An 18,137-nucleotide genomic window follows, 5' to 3' on the forward strand; every position below is an offset into this window, starting at 1 on the left:
CTCTCTCTCTCTCTCTCTCTCTCTCTCTCTCTCTCTCTCTCTTTCTCTCTGACTCTATAATTAAACAAACTGTCGAGTTTATCATCTTACTAATAATGTATTCACTCGAATTATCTCCGTGTATTATTGAAATTCATATTGAGGAGAAAAATTAATGTCGCCTATTTCGTTTTCTTTCAATCGTACGAGGATACGAGCAAGCGTGCATGTGTGAACACGCGTGTCCTTTGAAGCACGATAAGGAAAACTCCTGCATTAAAACTCTGAACTCTGAACCGGCTGTTTCAATCAGAATAAAACTGTAAAACAAAGTGATATGTTGTGCGACGAGCGGCGATAACAGTGTTGTGATAAATGAAAAGCGCCATAACGCCAGCCAAGCAATAGTGAACGTGAGGCCTTGAGGGGAATCTTGAATTGCGATACTGTATGCACATTTTTCAAAGAGGTTCCTATAAAAACTGCAGCTGCATATAACCATTACCTTTGGACCAAGACTGTAACGGATATGTCTGACTTTCCTCAAGGAATTCAAATATTTTGCAAGACGATGCGTATATTTTCACTTGAGGCGAATCATATTGATAGATGACATACACCTTCTGCTCTGCAATATTTCTCGCATTCGCGCCGCGTATAATAATAAAGCGATTTATTGTTATTCAACTGTAAAACCGCATTGAAACGTTCCCCGGCACTGTCGTTAGCGGATTACATAACGCGAGTGGGTGTCGATGAAAGCTGTGTAGTCGGAGTTACGGAATACCGCCCGTCGTCATTGAGTGTGTTCCACATGCGACGAGGTGGTAAAGAGCGTGAGGATAAGTGAGAAAAATCGCCGCGCTTTCGCGGAACGAAAATCGCGCGAAAGGAAAATCATATCTCGCAGGATGTGCGCGCTTCTTCGCGCGAGATAATTGCCCTCGCGAGAAGAATTAACAGGTATTAAAACCTCCTCTCCTCTGCCAAGTGCTACGACCGCTCAGTAGGACAGACCGTCTCGAGTTTGGCCAACTGTAGGAGCCTAACGTCGCGCGTAAGCGCTTTATTTAATTCAACTTACAACGCGATCCTTCACGCAGATTCCTCCTGTGCGCCCACAGAAGCCGTCGAAATAAATCGAGCGATTTCACTTCGCAGATTTATTCGGACTGATATATTGAACCGTGATAGCTTGAATATACCGAAGGTCGTATCTCACATGGCAATGCGCCAAATTGCATCTTTGTGTATGCTTTTCGGATTAGCTGCCCGTAGATAATCGGCGCAACAAAATCCTTTCTTTTCACAGACGTATCTGCGGACTTCTCCGTCAAAATTGACTCGCAATTATATCCGACGAGTTTCCACGAATTTTTATAGATATCAATGAATATTGGTATGTCCTTGAATAGTTTACACTGAGTGAATCACGTGAAGAAAATGTTGCAATAAAAAATACAACAAATTTTGTAATCTTGAGCCACACACAAAAATTATAAGCATAAACATATAATAATTATGAGCAAAATTAATATATGTTTTGTGTAAAAATGTTACACACACATAAAAAAAAGTTTGCAATAATATATGTATTGAGAAAAAAATTGTTGAAAACTATTTGTTTGCGGGATATAAAGTTCATTCACAGAAATAAACTTTACATCCCCAAATAAATTTTCAAGTATATTTTCTCGATGTAATGCTCAATTAGCACATCTTAATTTAATTTCCTCAACGCCTCTTGATTAAAGAAAAACAAACTTTTTATTTAAAATTTAGATCATAAAATTCTGTGTCTTTCAAACAAAATACATTGATTTGTTTATTTAGACCAAATTTTATATTAAAAGAACCAAATCTTTTTCTCCGTGCACGTTTGACTCTTTGCTACAAAATTATTTTGAATGTTTTTTATATTGTATATTCGAGTAGATCATTAAAGGAGAATTAAAAAAGAGCCGATTTGCCTAAAAAGTGTAAGTAGGGGAAATAACGTTTCATGTAGATCTTGATCTCCCTGAATCTTTCAACACTGCTGCAGAATAGAAAGGTTGAATTCATCTGATCTTTCATTACCTAAGCTATTTTACAGCGGTATTAAAAGATTTAAAGTAAAGGATTGAGGAAGCTCTACTAATTCGATAAATAAGACCTACTCTCCCCCTACCGGCCCACCCAAACCTCTTCTCCACAAACACACAATATACAACCTTCTTCATGTCTCCTCTCTAAATACAAATATGTCTCTCGTCTTACCGTTTTACTAAATGCATTTTTGTGGTATTCCCTTTGTGGTAATCCGACTTTATGTAACCTAACCTAACCAAACCCCTCTGCTACAAACATATAGTTGCTTGTACTCCTTCTCTTGATGTACACACATAAAACATCCTTTTTACTTCTCTCCCAAAATTTACATGGATGTGTTTGGTACTCCGTAAACTAATCGAGTTCTTATAAATATATTATTCTTATATATTTTTTTTCTTACTCGATTTTCAAGGTGATTTTAAAGTATCATAAACATTTCAACAGCTTTATCATATTCAGGAGATCAAAATCTACAAAGCACTATTTCTTTCACTTACATCTTTTTGGACAAAAATCGGCTCTTTTTTAACATCTTCTTTTACTATTTCTAAAGTAATTTAAACTGCAATGCCAGCATAATCCAACTTTATCGAAGACATTAAAAAACGAAAGATAATGTTAATTTTCCTCAAGGAATTCAAATATTTTGCAAGACGATGCATATTTTCACTTGAGGCAAATCGTATTTTTATTACAATATTTATTACAATATTTATTACGCGTATATTTTCAAGGACACGCAGATCTTTGTCCGAGCCATTGTACACATCCAGACTTAAAGATTGGAACGACAGCAGAGGTTTGAACGTCTGGCCGTTAGAGCGACTCAGGAAATACATATAGCGAGATTGACTCATTAGCGTGACGCACGGCAGAATGCAAAAGTAAACGAACGACGATCACTGACGTATCGTCCAACTTAAAATCGCGCCTAATGTGACAATTGCTTTTTACAGTATACCTCTACACATTGAGAGAAATAATTATCCGATAAGAAATTAACAAACGGATATTTCCGATCAAATTCCAATCAATTTTTATATCCGATCAGCATATTCGATTAAATTTAATCGGATACTTTCGATCATAACGACATCTTACCAGATAAACCGATGAAAAAATTATGAACCGATATTTCTCATCGGATGATTCCTGATTGAATAAAAAATCATCGACATTTTAATTGGAAATATCCGTTTGTTAATTTTTTGTCGAATGATTTCTCTCAGTGTAGCACTTCTCAGTACAGTCAATGCACTCTCGTTTAAAAAATAGTTTGACATACATTTCCTTCGTCGCACTTCAGGGCGTAGCCTACAACTGTAAGGCTATAGTGGGAAAATTTTTGAGTAATTTACATAAGACAAGTTCTCCAATTGAATGCCGGATGCGTTCTGAAGTATATCGGAAAGAAATGTTTAAACTATTTCCCTTATAGAAATATCATACTAAGAATCATTGATAATTACTTATTATCCAGTATTTTTAATACTGAAAATAAGTAATTATCAATGATTCTTAGTATGATATTTCTATAAGGGTAGTCGAACGATTTTCAGCCTTACACATAACGCTCGAGATTGAAAATCATAAGTAATTTTAGTCATAATGGTAGGATTGTAATGTCTCTTTTTAAAGGATTATAATAATTTCGATCTTATTCCCGTAATCTTATTCAGCGTGAAGCTGAAAATCATACAACTGCCTTTATAGAAATATCATACTAAGAATCATTGATAATTACTTATTTTCCGTATTAAAAATACTGGATAATAAGTAATTATCAATGATTCTTAGTATGATATTTCTATAAGGGTGTCGGTCTAAGGTTCTGTTCGGGCATCCATGACGCCGTGTGTACCTCCCCAGATAGCACAGAGAATTCTAAAAGAATTCAGTCGTGCGTCACCAATTCTGAGTCCATTTTTAGATACAAAAAGTATTCTTTTCACTGAACTGAACTCTGAGGAATTCTTTTTACATCTGAAAATGAACTCAGAATTGATGACGGCTGAATTCTGTTTGAATTCTTTTTGAATTCTCTGTGTTATCTGGGTCGTTTGCGATTTTAGAATTCTAAAAGAATTCAGTCGTGTGTCACCAATTCTGAGTCCATTTTTAGATACAAAAAGTATTCTTTTCACTGAACTGAACTCTGAGGAATTCTTTTTACATCTGAAAATGAACTCAGAATTGATGACGGCTGAATTCTGTTTGAATTCTTTTTGAATTCTCTGTGTTATCTGGGTCGTTTGCGATTTTAGAATTCTAAAAGAATTCAGTCGTGTGTCACCAATTCTGAGTCCATTTTTAGATACAAAAAGTATTCTTTTCACTGAACTGAACTCTGAAGAATTCTCTTTACATCTGAAAATGAACTCAGAATTGATGACGGCTGAATTCTGTTTGGATTCTTTTTGAATTCTCTGTGTTATCTGGGTCGTTTGCGATTTTAGACGCAGCAACGAGTCGCGCGAGATCGTCGCGAGATCACGTGACAATGCGCCTTCGCGACGGCGGCGAGTTGGAAGCCGAAGAGAGCAAAGGGACGTACTGCAACGTAGCCATGAGTGCAACGTAGAATAAATATTCCCGAGCCGAGAGATCGGGCCTATTCCCCGTGCAACCTGTTCGTTCGTTCGTGTCGTTCGCACGCGAGACCGGCCGAGCTCTCTCGCATTCTCGTCGCGATTCTCGCTTGAATCATCTTTTCGTAACACCGCGTGATATAATCGACCCCGGATTTTCAGCCGCGAGAGAACACACCGACGTATATCGTGCCACCGGCGGGTGAGTGGAGCCGCCTTTACCGCGTCGATTCAAAGTACACCGTCGTCCCTCGACGAGACGCGACGCGCCCGTCCGTCGTGCTTTCGGCAGCGTATAAGCTCAGAATGAAGAGCGCGCTATATTTAAATATGAATCGAAATTGCGATAACGCGCGCTCGCGCCACGAAGGGCCACTTGTTGCGCAAAATCGGGCGAGATCGGAGGTGGTGGTTTGCCGACCTTCCGACAATCTGGTGACCTCGCGATCGACAACGCGAGGTTACGGCCTCAATTTTGAGTCGAGCTTGGTTCATTGGTGCATTAAGGGCACACGCATTGTGTGCAATAAAAGCTTTTTAATATTCTTTACTTTTTTTTTACCATATTCTGGTTATTAAAATCATAAATCATCGTTAATATTCTTGAGAGAAAGATTATCATTAGCTTTATCGACTCTGCATGAAACTGTCGTTGCAGGTCGTGCTATGTATATCATTATTCTACCTAGGGACTAAAACAATATAAAAAAAAACACGGGTATTATAAATATAAAAAGTTATATTATAAATATAAAAATGGGTTATAGAAACGCGAAATAACTTGGTGATCCATAATTGAGACGTACGCACAAACGTTTCTAATTATCATTTTTTTTTTTTATTTAGAAACAATTAAAGTCTAATAATTTTACTTTAAAACTGTGATGATTGTTATTTATATTCCCAGACAACACAATGTCCAAAATCGGGGCATAAGACATCTTTAAAACATCTCTAAGACATTTTTAAGACAAGTTTATAAGGTATTGTCTTACAGACGTCCTAAAGACGTCTTATGACTCGATTTTGGAAACTTGTGCTGTCTGGATTGGTATTAACATTGTGCCTGTTGATCGATGGACAAATTGATGTGAATGAATGTCATTCTAACCTTGAATGACTTATAATTGGAACCGTTACTCGCGTCTGGATCAAGGAGCGGAGACGCGAAACCGAAATTCGTGATCACTCGGCTAATCCGAAGGACGATCGTCGGTAGGTATTCCGCCGCCTCTTGAACGCGCTGTAGCGAGGCTGGCGCTCCGGTGGACGCTGCTTTTAGCACACGTTCGAGTTATTTTCGCGCTCTAACCACCGAACCCCTCGCGACTATCGTCTCCGCTGAAAACATAATGCCGTCCCAGCCGCGACCACCCTGCGCACTGCAGATCGCGTTCGGCTGGTCGTCGCGTAGCGTGGAACCTGGGCCGGTCGACCGACAGTCCCCCGAGAGAGCCATTCCTTTCCCCAGGAAATGTCGCAAACGCACCGCCGTGTGCGCACACCGAGCACCCGGAGGATCCGGAAGAGCCGCACGGAGGATCCGCCGGTGAACCCGGACAACGAGCTCGCGTGCCGAACCTATTTCCAGATACCGTGTCCTCGGTTCCACCCGTACGCTATCGCCATTAGCCGTGAATGAAACTCAGAATGAAACGTTTCCCTAGCTGGCCTACGCGTGTTCTATACATTGAGAGAAAAATTACATTAAAATCAACAAATATTTCCTTGATGCCATTAACATATTTACGTAAATCTACACTGAGAAAAAAATTTACTAAATTTCAAAAAACGTTTGTTTGGATAGTACTGTGAAGATATTTGTTTAAATTAAGTAATTATTTTCTAAAACTAAAGAAACAAATTTATATTTAAAACTTCTTTATTTAATTTTAGAAAATAATTACTTAACTTAAACAAATATCTTCACAGTACACATCAAACAAAGGTTTTTTGAAATTTAGTAAATTTTTTTCTCAGTGTACATTCTCTTTATTTAAATCAAATATTGTTTACTTGATTTAAATAAACAATATTTGGTTTAAATAAAGAGAATGTAGATTTAAATAAATGTGTTAATGACACCCATCAAGGAAGTATTTGTGGATTTTAGTACAATTTTTCTCTCAGTGTATCAGTATGGCTGTGTTCAGCCAAGAACGTTGCTTTGCATCTGCTGTAAAATTCATGAATTTAATCGATGCGTGCTGTTAGCTTCAGCCAAAATTGAAAGCATACACACCAATCGAATTCAGGAATTTTGCAGCAGTCGTAAAGCAGCTTTCTCTCTTGAACATCACCACTGAGACTTGATCAGCACCTGCGCGCACCTCCGTCTCACTAAACACACCATACCTCTGCGAGTTGGACCATCTCTGCGCATTATATATAACAGTGGAAACGAGAGGACCTCGTTGGGGAAAATCATTTATTAAAAAGAACTGGACGATACGAGTGCACTCGTGCAGGCATGATCGATCGTATATGAAGATGCAGAGAAGATTTTTCGGTCTCAAGCGCAAGAAGAGTGTGATCACAACGACATATATCCGACTAGAAATTTATCCCATGCTCTTAATCAAGTTGATCCCAATTACTTATCTAGTTTGATAAGATGTAAAATATCTCGGAAAATATTCACTTTTCGATTTTTTTACTGCAATATCTTTGTACGCAAAATAACCAGAGGAATCACTTTACGTTAAGAAAAAATGATATAAAATCACTTAAAAATTGTTAAGTGACCTTAAAATATCCGACATACTTCACCTTAAATATCATAAAAAGAATCATTGTCATTTCATTACATCTCTTTCGAAATCATAAAACTTTTGTAAGCATTATTTTCCTATACGAAAATATAATTTTCCTGTTCGAAATAATGGAAATATTCAAGACGATAATAGTTGTTGCCTTACCTTGTATATCACACAAAAAAATTGCAAATATAAGATGATATAATCGAATCCTAATAACTAAATAGTATGTTAAATTTTAAAACAACTGCGATGACGTTGTTGCAGCATTTTTATTTAACACAGCTATCCGGCACAATGTCATTATGACGTTTTAACGAAGTTGTAACGGCAAAAGTGATACAACAATTTTAAGCTTTGGAAATGATATCGCAGCAATTTAGCTGCACAATTATTTTGCTGTACAGAGGTTGTCATAGCCATATTATAATAATGGCAGTCGAAATAAACGAAGAATGTTTTTTATATGTAAATTAAATATTTATTGAAAGATAAATTTTAATTTTAAAGTTACATAAAAATATTGAAAAAAAAAATTAACAAATTTTTTTTAACTGGGGTCGAATCTTGAACAAACCAGAATTTTCGCTTCATTAAACTTAAATCACACATTTTGAGATTTATAGATATTAATTAAAATTGCAAATTATTACAATTTATAACGTAGATATAAATATATTAGCGTGGACGCAAATTCATAAGTATACCGATTTACAGAAGAAACTATATACAGATTCTTAAATAATGGTTTTAGAACCGCAAAAAAATGAGTTCGTATAATCATCGCTTATATATGCTAAATTTAACATAAAATCTATAGTCATGTTACTCTTTTTAAAATATTTAAATTTTTGCAAATCGACCAGTAGTGTTTTTTTTATTTTGAAGACTTGTCAGCTATTATCTAACCTCTACTCAATCAGCTCTTGTCAGCTACTATCTAACCTTAAAAATAACAAATTGGCTGAAACTAGTTTTGCCTTTTGGTTATAGTTGTCGTCATGCTTTTACAACCTATAACTAAAATATAGTTGAATTTTTACTTTTGTTATTGCTGTCACAATTTCACAATTAATGCAGCTAAAGTGGCTGTGACTAGTTTTGTTTTCCTTTTTTTTTTATATAACTTTTTTTTATATAACTAAAATAGCTGTGATTACAGTTTTACTTTTTTATTAATTGTCACAGTATTTTTATCAGTTAAAAAAAGTTTGCAGTTAAAAACGCTCGGTAAAATAACATTTGCCGCCAAATAGCTGTTTAAATTAAAACTAGTAGGACGTTATACTAACATATTTTTGCTGTCACAGTGAATAGCCAGACTGTGTTATTTAAATAAATCATATAACGCACACACAGAAAAATATCATTAAGTTAAGAAACGCGATTATTCAGTTTCTTTTTCTTCTTTTAATGTTTATCTTCAACTAAGAATATTATTTATAGACCATAGTCTTACAATATACTAATCATAAACTTTAAAAAATCTCACTGCAATGTATTCCAAAGCATTTATTTTCGCTGCAATGTACTCAAAAAAGGACTTATTCTCTCTACAAAGATATGATAAAACTTTATTAAAGAAAAAGTTGGTTCGGTTTTATGTAGTAAGTGAACTATGTAGTAAGTGTAGTAACTGAATTTTTGTAATCATCCCTTATAGAAATATCATACTAAGAATCATTGATAATTACTTATTTTCAGTATTAAAAATACTGGATAATAAGTAATTATCAATGATTCTTAGTATGATATTTCTATAAGGAATCCGAGTGGTAACCAGTGTCATTTGTGTCTAGACCATTTAAAGAAGTGCTCGTTTAAAGACATCTGAACTCTATATCTCGATTTTTTCCCTAAAAAACTTGTTGGTGAAGAAATCTCACATCCTGCAAGTTGCTGAAAAAAGCTTCTTTTTTATCGAATGCCGAGCAACTCAAGTTGCGCGTAAATAAAAATGATTCGAATTACTACTCGTCGTATGTCAAAAGTGTAAGTTCTAGCTTACGGTCTTTTTTATTCAATTATTTCTTACATAGTCTTTCTTATAGAAATGATAAAATTTATTTTTGTTGAGTAGAATGCGATACAAAATATGTGATGAATATCAATGTACTATTTACCAAGCTAGTGCCGAATAAATTTTTCATAAATTTCAATTTATATTAACAATATCTTCTTGTATTATTTTTAATAATTTTGTATAAAAAGAAAATATTTTGTCTTTTAGAAATGTATTTTTTTTCCTGTATGAGCATTTGTTTTCCCTATTCTTTAAAAATTTATGACTTTCACTCACAAATAATTATACTTTTTAAAAGATATCGTAAGTTTTTTTTTTAATATTTATGTCTACACTAGAAAATCTTTGGTCTTACTTTTAAATTGTTCCTTAAAAAAATTATGTATTTTTAAGATAAATAATGACTTTTACACATTTCTGTTTAAAAATGATCAAAAGTAAAATACTTAACAATTTATTTTTCACGAAACGGCTATGTAATCTTCAACTAGATAAATAAAGGAAGTCATTTTTAGAGATTTTTTTAAGGGAAAGAAAATTAGGCAAGATACATATAATTCTGGTTATCCGAACATGCCAAAAATACTTTAATATGTGGAAGATTAATTTAATATTCTTGATTGCTAAACTTATCATAATCCAGAAAATATTTTGAATAACTTTGATGTTTATAATTAACTTATAATAGATTTATGGATACGTAAACTCATGAAATAAGTAGCATTTAGATTGAAACGAGTAACATTTATTTAAATATAGTATATATTTTTCTGTATATGGAATTAGGATCTTTCTAATCATTAGGACTAAATTAATAATTAATAATTAACTGATTGGAATCAACCTAATCAGCACCATGGGATAAGTTTTTAATCGAGAATATACATAGATTAAGTTCTCATATACTTATGCTATAATAGAGGATGAAGTTGGGGCATTAACACATAGAGAAAAATATTGTTTTATTGCAGGAAGAAAAAATATTTAAGAAATAAAAAATATTTATTCGGTAGGTACTAATTACACATTTACTTAAAACTAAATTTTTTATTTAAATGCGATGAATAATTGCTTAATAAGAAAGCTACAGTTTTAAGAAAATATATATTTTATTATATGAAAAATATTTTATATTAGTATAGAAGCAAATTTATTATTATTACTATAGCGTAGAGCAAATATATATTATTTATAAATAAATATTTTTTTATTTCTTAAATATTTTCCTCAAATGAAAAATTTATTCTCCTTACAAAAATATTATAAAACTTTATTATGGGAAAAGTTGGTTCAATTTTATATAGTGAGCAAACCAAATTTCCGCTTTAACTTAATATTCTTGATTTAAATGATAAAGTTATTAGAATTTAAAATATGTTTTGAATAAATTTGTTGCTTATGATAAATTTGTGGATATATAAACTTATGAAATACTCGATACAAATAACAGAGCAATACTCAGGGAAAGAACAATTCTACATATAAATCTGGTTATGCTAACCAGATTCAATATTAGATCTGACAGGCACAACTAGATTTATGTGCGAGCCAACCATACTGTTTTCTCTGTGCTTGAATACAATATGTATTTTTCTATGTGCATTTTGAAACAGAGCGAGAAAGCTGTTTTGGGGCTATCTCTTTCTCAGTTCAGTTTAGAACAGCTGTCAAGAGCCACCATATATCCCTTGTAAAACTGTGCTACATATACATATAAGGAATATGTGACAGGAATATGAGGACTTTTGACAGTTCTAAGTTAGAGTAAGAAAGAGATAGCCTCAAAACAGCTTTCTCGCTCTGTCTCAAATTGCCAATGCCAACTTCACTTCTGTGGGGAGATCGCTTGGTCTATGTATATATATCGTTGAGTGGTCGTATGTAGAAGAAGAAGAAGAAGAAGAAGGGAAGGAGAATGAGAGACTATCGAGAGAGATACGCGCGATAGAATCGGCAGCCGAAGCGTCGGAGGACCCAGACGACGAGCTGTCGCGTCAAACCTATTTCCAGCTGCAGCGTCCTCGCGGCTCATGTCGCCGTAGAGTCGAATTCTTTTCTTCTAGGTTACCGTACGTCGATTCGCGATCGACGTCGCTCAAAGTCTTCGCCGTCGCGCGAAGACACGTCGAAGAAATGCGTGAATCGTCGCCGTATATGGGACATATGATATTTATAATTTTGCATGCAATAATAATACCGAAAAGGATATCAAGCGGCGTCTCGAGAACCTTAGACACCATTTCGACCAAAAATCTAAAATTATTCATATCCACTGATCGCACGCGCCATGCTCCTTCCGCCTTTGCGTCACGGCGACGTGGAACGCACTCCGTGTGGACACGTGGCCCTGTTTCCCGGAACCTCTAACGAGAGGAAGAGAGCTGTCGGGTCAACGGATCCACCAAATACACGCGCACGCGAATGTCCGCACAATTACACAATGTCGCGTGTATCGCACGTTCTTTTCTTTCTTGCCGAGAATACGTGTTATTGGTCTCAGAGTTTATAAACGTGAAAATTAAATGGCGTATCTAATTCAAAAATACTTCCAAACTAATGAAGACAGAAATATAGTTCTTTTAAATGATAAAATCTTAAAAATTAAGAACGTCTTTTACTCGAACGCCAGAAAAAAAATAAACTATGTTCAGGAATTTTTTTCTGAAAAATCCTCACAACTTTGAAAAAATCGATTTTTTTCTTTTGAAGCGAATATCGTCGAAACTATAAGAGATAGAAAAAATTTTCCAAAGTGAAAATTGAATGATTTCAAAAGTACTTTAGAACTATAATAAAAAATTATTTTAATTGTTTATTTATTGTTTACCCCATCCTTATTTAAAATTTTTTTTTTTTTATTATAGTTCTAAAGTACTCTTGAAATCATTCAATTTTCACTTTGAAAAATTTTTTCTATATCTTATAATTTCGACGATATTCGCTTCAAAAGAAAAAAACCGATTTTTTTCAAAGGGGTGTTTCACCCCTTAAAACTGTAATAAAAATAGTTTTGTGTTATGGATAAACTACTCTACTTGCATACAAAGTTTCAAAATTTTTTGAATTTTTGAGTTGCCTAGTGTTCCTTTTTAGTTACTTTGGTACATCAACTATATTAATTTAGTTGATTTTATTATGGCAACTATAAAACAGTTAGTGGCATGGATACACTGCTTGGAGCAACCAGATATCGTCACTGTAACTCAGCAATTCCTTTGTGGTTGCAGCAACCAACAATTAGTCGTTCCATATTTCATTATTAATCTGTTTGATATATCCAAGATTTATGTATAGACCAACTGCTTTTTCCATGTATGTTTTTAAACTCGACGTGCAAAATATCTCAAAGACCACTGGATCAATTGACCTTAAATTTTGCCCATATCTTCACTATGTATATATCGAGAACATATGCCTCGGATTATACCAAAAATTGCAAATTAACAAAGTGACATTGGTGCAAAGTGAAAGTTGCGTTTTCCTCGCCGTAGAGAGCAACTTTCCACATAACCGAAAAGTGTTAAATCTTAAAATTTGAGGAAATTCGAGCGTTCTTCGCCGCACCTTGAATAAATGAAAAACCCACGCGCGCGACCCCACGTGCGCTACCCACGAAGTCACGGTTGCTGTTCGCGATCGCGGCCGCGAAATTTTCCACGCACGTGCGACGATTAGTCTTATTTCGACACTCTCGCGAATATTCTCCGTGCGTTCTATTTCTGGGGGGGAAACTCATATTGGCGAAATTGATATGGTGATGAGCGCGAGTCTATTAAAATGCTGACGACGTGCAGGACCACATTTCCGATCGACGATCTGTCAGCAAAATTGTCTCGCGGACGATACATCACGTGTTGCGGATTCGAAGGATTTTTGCGGAGGAGTCTCTCTGCTGAAAAAGCCCGTCAAAAAAGTCGGGACGTATTATTCGAACGACAAATTCAAGACGCGACGGAGAGCGGACGAATTTTAGGATGTAATCGCGGAATAAATTCAAGGATTTATCGTAACACGCGTGTGCGACAGCGCAACGTGAATAATTGGCGTGAATCAAGTTGTTTACCGTTGAATTTTCACGTTCTGATTTCTCGCCGTCAGTCATCGCGCGATCTCCCCACTCCTCCCACCCCCCGCGGGGGACAATCTCTATTCGTGAAAGACGCGTGTATAATTACACGCGGATCGGAGTAACACGCGAACACTAAATTCTTCAACGGTGATCAACGCGATTTAATACCCGCATTTGCCGCTTCGCAGCATTTGTTTTCGCACATTACTGTGCGCGGCGGTTTATTTATGTTGCACGCCACACTTTACGCACTCGATGTCGGGACCGGCCTCGTTATTTCGGCAGAAATCCGAAACCGACCTCTCTTCTGCCTTCTCTTCTTCTTCGTGCCTACTTCGAAAAGAATCTCTTTCTGCTAATTTGATTTTCCTTGCGCGCACTTAGCGGAAAGCAGCGGCGATCTCGAGCCAAACGCGTGTCCTGAAGCACAGAGAGGCAAAGAGAGAGAGAGAGAAAGAAAGAAAGAGAACGAGAGAGAGAGAGAGAGAGAGAGAGAGAGAGAGAAAGAGAGAGAGAAAGAGAGCACGCCGCTTTGGTCTCTCATACCGTAATGTCGGTCGTTACTCCACATAATTGTGACAAACGAGAGCGTCGCGCGCGCCCTTGGCGAAGATGTCCGCGGACAACAACGGCAACGAAGACGACGACGACGACGACGACGAGCGTATGGGCGAGGCCGTTCGTTCTTGTATTTTTAGTGGCTCGTAAACTAGGCACTGGCCGTCGTCGTTCGATCTCGTTGTCTCTCTCCCTCGCATAGTGGATGAAAAGGTGCGATATCACGTGTCCTTTTGTCCAGCGCGTTTACACCCACGATTTTTCCTATGTTCCTTACAATAGATCGTAAAAAACGTCTACTTCGACGTAAGTCGAGGTCGTCATTTCGTCACTTCTTCTCGAACCACGCAAGGAAATTTCTGACGATTTTCGCAAAACTTAGATTCCAATTGTAATACCAAAATTCGCCCCAAAATTAGTTATTCCATTACAATACCCCAGTTGGAAATTGTACTTTTATCCCGATAGTTGTTACTTTAAACTTATCCCAAACGAGGTACACAGATTTGAATTCAGAGTAAGATGAGAGTTTTTCAGTTGAATCATAATTACAGATATAAATGTCACATATATAATAATTCAATTGAAAGACTTAGACTTAACTCTGAGTATTAAAAATCTGAGTACTTCACATAAGACAAGCTTCTGATGACAACTATTAATACTCTGTCTAGAATCAAAACGCAAAAATATTATAGAAATTAGCACTCCTTTTCTAACCAATAATAGCGATGTACTGTTATGATTTCAAACAGGAAATCACATTTTTATACCAACTGTTGTATTAAATAGAATACAAGATAAAAAAAATATTTTTAAAACACTGAAAATTTTACTGACTAATGATATTATCGGAAAAATCAATATATATTTTATATTTTAATGTAAAATAAAGACAGGGAAAGAATATTGGGAAAACTTTGGATTTCCAAATTAAAATCACAAGTTTGAAATATCATCCTTTTAAACCAGAGCCCGTAATTATTTTGGAGAATCGGACTGGATCTCAATTAGGTGTATCAAGAAATTTTCTATGTGCGAAACTTACCTCGAAGAATGAAGATGTGTACAATATTCGAAAATGTAAAGACGAGCCTTGAGTCAGTTGGTTAGGTACCTGATTGAACCGCGAGTATTATGTAAAATCGAAAATCTATACACGGGGGAAAAGATTGAATTAATTAACATGACAATAACACAACTAAATACGTTTTGGCTGAAAAAACAGAATTTTTAGCTCTTACGAACCATAAACCTAATATAGACTGAACGTTTCTACAAGAATCTACAAAGATTTGACGAGAAAAGTCCTGTTAATACAGACATTTGGTCTTTCTTTAACTTGACTTCTATTGAACTTTTCGTCTAGCTTTTTCTAGTAGGAATTAAGTTAAAGATAAGATGCATGTGGAAGGAGAATATAAATGTCCCTCAAATCTTGTCCTCAAACCTCTTATAAAAAGATGCAATCTATGTAAACAAGATAATTACAAAATACTTGTACAAACTTCTACAACGTATTCTTCTCGTAAAAATTAAGAAGAAAGTTTATATAAACCCATAATCGCAACTATGAGTGGTTGAGAAGTTATAGTAAAAACAAAGCTTATATTATCATTACTATTAAATAATCATAAGCAAACATTTAAATTATTAATTAGTGAGGACGCTATATATATGTTCACTCCAGGAAACATCGCATGCGATCATAGCTGGTGGAATGAAGCACCACATTTTAGCCGTCAAGTAAGAAATGTATTAAATAATAACTATCCAGATAAATGGATTGGCAAGGGAGGTTTAGTCGCATGGCTTCCCTACACTTAAATCCACTAGATTTTTATCTACAAAGACATGTAAAACATTAAGTGTATTCAACCTATTGAAGAGATGCTTTGCCAATGCATTATCAATGCTTGTAAGCCCAGTTGTAAGAGAATAAAGCGGTCGTTAGCTTGCTGGAAGCTGATTATGGCACGCTTGGAGCGTTCAGGAAGAGACCAAGTGTGCCACAATCAGTTTCCAGCAAGCTAGCGACCGTTTCATTTTCGACCGTGCTCACAAGTATTAATAATGCCAAGTTCTTAAGATAGTTGTATCGCTAAAGTCCTATTTTCAGCGGTACGTTAAGAGGGTCGCTTATAAATTTACTATTTATTAAGCACAATTATGTATTTCTAATACATTAATTATCTAAGTAATAAATATTAATTTGTTTTAAATAGAAATAAATACATTTGCACAATATTATAAATACGAAAAAATTATCTCTTTTATTTTTACTATTTCTTTATTTGTACATCAGTTGATCTCTAGTAGAGATATACAGATAATAGAAGGAGGTATATAAGCGTTTAAATATATGTTAAATATATATATTTCGAGTATTATAAATGAGCCTTAATTCACTGCATTTTCAAAATAAAATGGTCCTGAAATTTATATATAATGTCTATATTATAATGTCTATATATTTACACTGAAAGAAATTATCCAATAAAAAATTAACAAACAAATATTTTCGATCAAATTCCGATTAATATTTATATCTGATCAGGATATCCGATTAAATCGGATTTTTATCGGATACATCCGATTATAATGACATTTCGTCAGATAAACCGATGAAAAAATTATGAACCGATATCTCTTATCGGATGATTCCTGATCGGATACAAAAATTCATCGGTATTTTGATCGGAAATATCAGTTCCTTAATTTTTTATCGGATAGTTTCTTTCATAGTAATTTTTCATCAAAATCTCGCACACACTGTTATTTCTGTTTAGAGATAACAAAATAGAAATTAAAAATATCACATTAATCTGAAAAAAACTCGTACAAAAAATATCAACTTTAGTCGAAAATATCTCAGCTCCCGAATGGTCTGTTTCTTTTTCTTTTTAATCGCGCGAGTAGTTAAACTGTATTTCAAAGTTTACGCAGTGTAAATTCCGTCGAGTTCTCGTCGAATCATTTCATGACACACTATCTTAGAGACCAGAAATTCTGTCTGCTCAAAAACGCAGTTCGTTCTGTTGTTGTCACGTTAATTCGGCCAGTCCTTTTTTGTCCGTGTAGCCGATCGATCGAGGCGAAAGCAGAAGTAGAGAGCAATCGGCGAACGCACCTCGAGATCGGGCACGCACGCGTTCTTCGCCAAATACTAGCGTAATTTAGTTAACCCTCGCGCCTCGTGGCAGCTGTCGATGTGACGACGAGCGAAATAATTTCGAAAGCGCACCTGTCGCCTTTAATCGGGATAGTGACGCGAAGTACTGCATGTTGTTGTTACCTCGCGAAAGTGACAATCACGAGCGCGCCTCGCGAGTCGTTCTCAACGGCAACCTGTACGTTCGCATTATGTCTTACGGATAGGAATCCTTGTACTTTGTGCCCTCGCCGCGTCCTAAGGTTAAGTACGCGAGCGATTCTTTGGGCGAGTATCACTCGCGTATTTTTACTCTTTCCCCGATGGTCTCTCAGGAGTGCGTATAAACCGTACGATAAAAAAATATAAATAGACCAGGTGGTGCGTTTGCCGCGCGTGTATTTATATCCATTCGTGCCGATTCCCATGGTCCTTTCGGTAGTAATTCGTGCCCGGCGCCTACATTCTCTAACGGATCACCAAGAAAATCTGGCGCGTTTATTCTGCTCGAGGATAATGTCAAAACGAAGAGGAATATCATATTTCCGAGTTTATTGCAATTCGCACTTCTAATCTCTGAAAAATAATCTGTCATCTCTAATCTTTAAAATCTCTTTGAATGTACAACAATGATTCATCGTAGAAGAATTCTTCGATAGAAATATGCATTGAGTGAGTGCAAAAGTCTTCAGATAGATTTCTCAAAGATATCGTGACTGATCCTGTCTTATGGCAGCATTTATAAATACGTAGACGTATTATATATTGTTGAAAAGAGGTCATTTTAGATAGAATAGAATAGCTGTCATTTTAGCTAGAATAGAATAGCTGTCATTATAAATAGAATGGAATAGTAGAAATTGGTTTAATTTGGGCTAATTTAGTGATGTGTATAAAAATAAAATTGAAAGTGAGTATT

At 35.5% G+C, this 18,137-nt stretch overlaps 2 protein-coding genes across 7 annotated transcripts in view; one reads left to right on the forward strand and one right to left on the reverse strand.

Annotated features, from left to right (window-relative positions):
• The window catches only part of LOC116848850 (kynurenine 3-monooxygenase), a 52,807-nt gene that overhangs the window by 10,560 nt on the left and 24,110 nt on the right, over positions 1–18,137 (reverse strand). Inside the window, exon 1 of one of the 2 annotated variants that reach the window (XM_032825392.1) lies at positions 2,239–2,554. The exons of the other annotated variant lie outside the window; for it this stretch is intronic. The gene's annotated coding sequence lies outside the window, so the exon portion shown is untranslated. Of the gene's footprint in view, positions 1–2,238; positions 2,555–18,137 lie in introns of those variants that run through there. 2 annotated transcript variants of the gene reach the window in all.
• LOC116848848 overlaps positions 1–18,137 on the forward strand; it is a 72,018-nt gene that overhangs the window by 1,508 nt on the left and 52,373 nt on the right. The window lies entirely within an intron of this gene.

Source organism: Odontomachus brunneus, unplaced genomic scaffold, assembly GCF_010583005.1.
Source record: "Odontomachus brunneus isolate Ranch 3 - 2012 unplaced genomic scaffold, Obru_v1 Obru_scaffold_101, whole genome shotgun sequence".
Taxonomy (NCBI): domain Eukaryota; kingdom Metazoa; phylum Arthropoda; class Insecta; order Hymenoptera; family Formicidae; genus Odontomachus; species Odontomachus brunneus.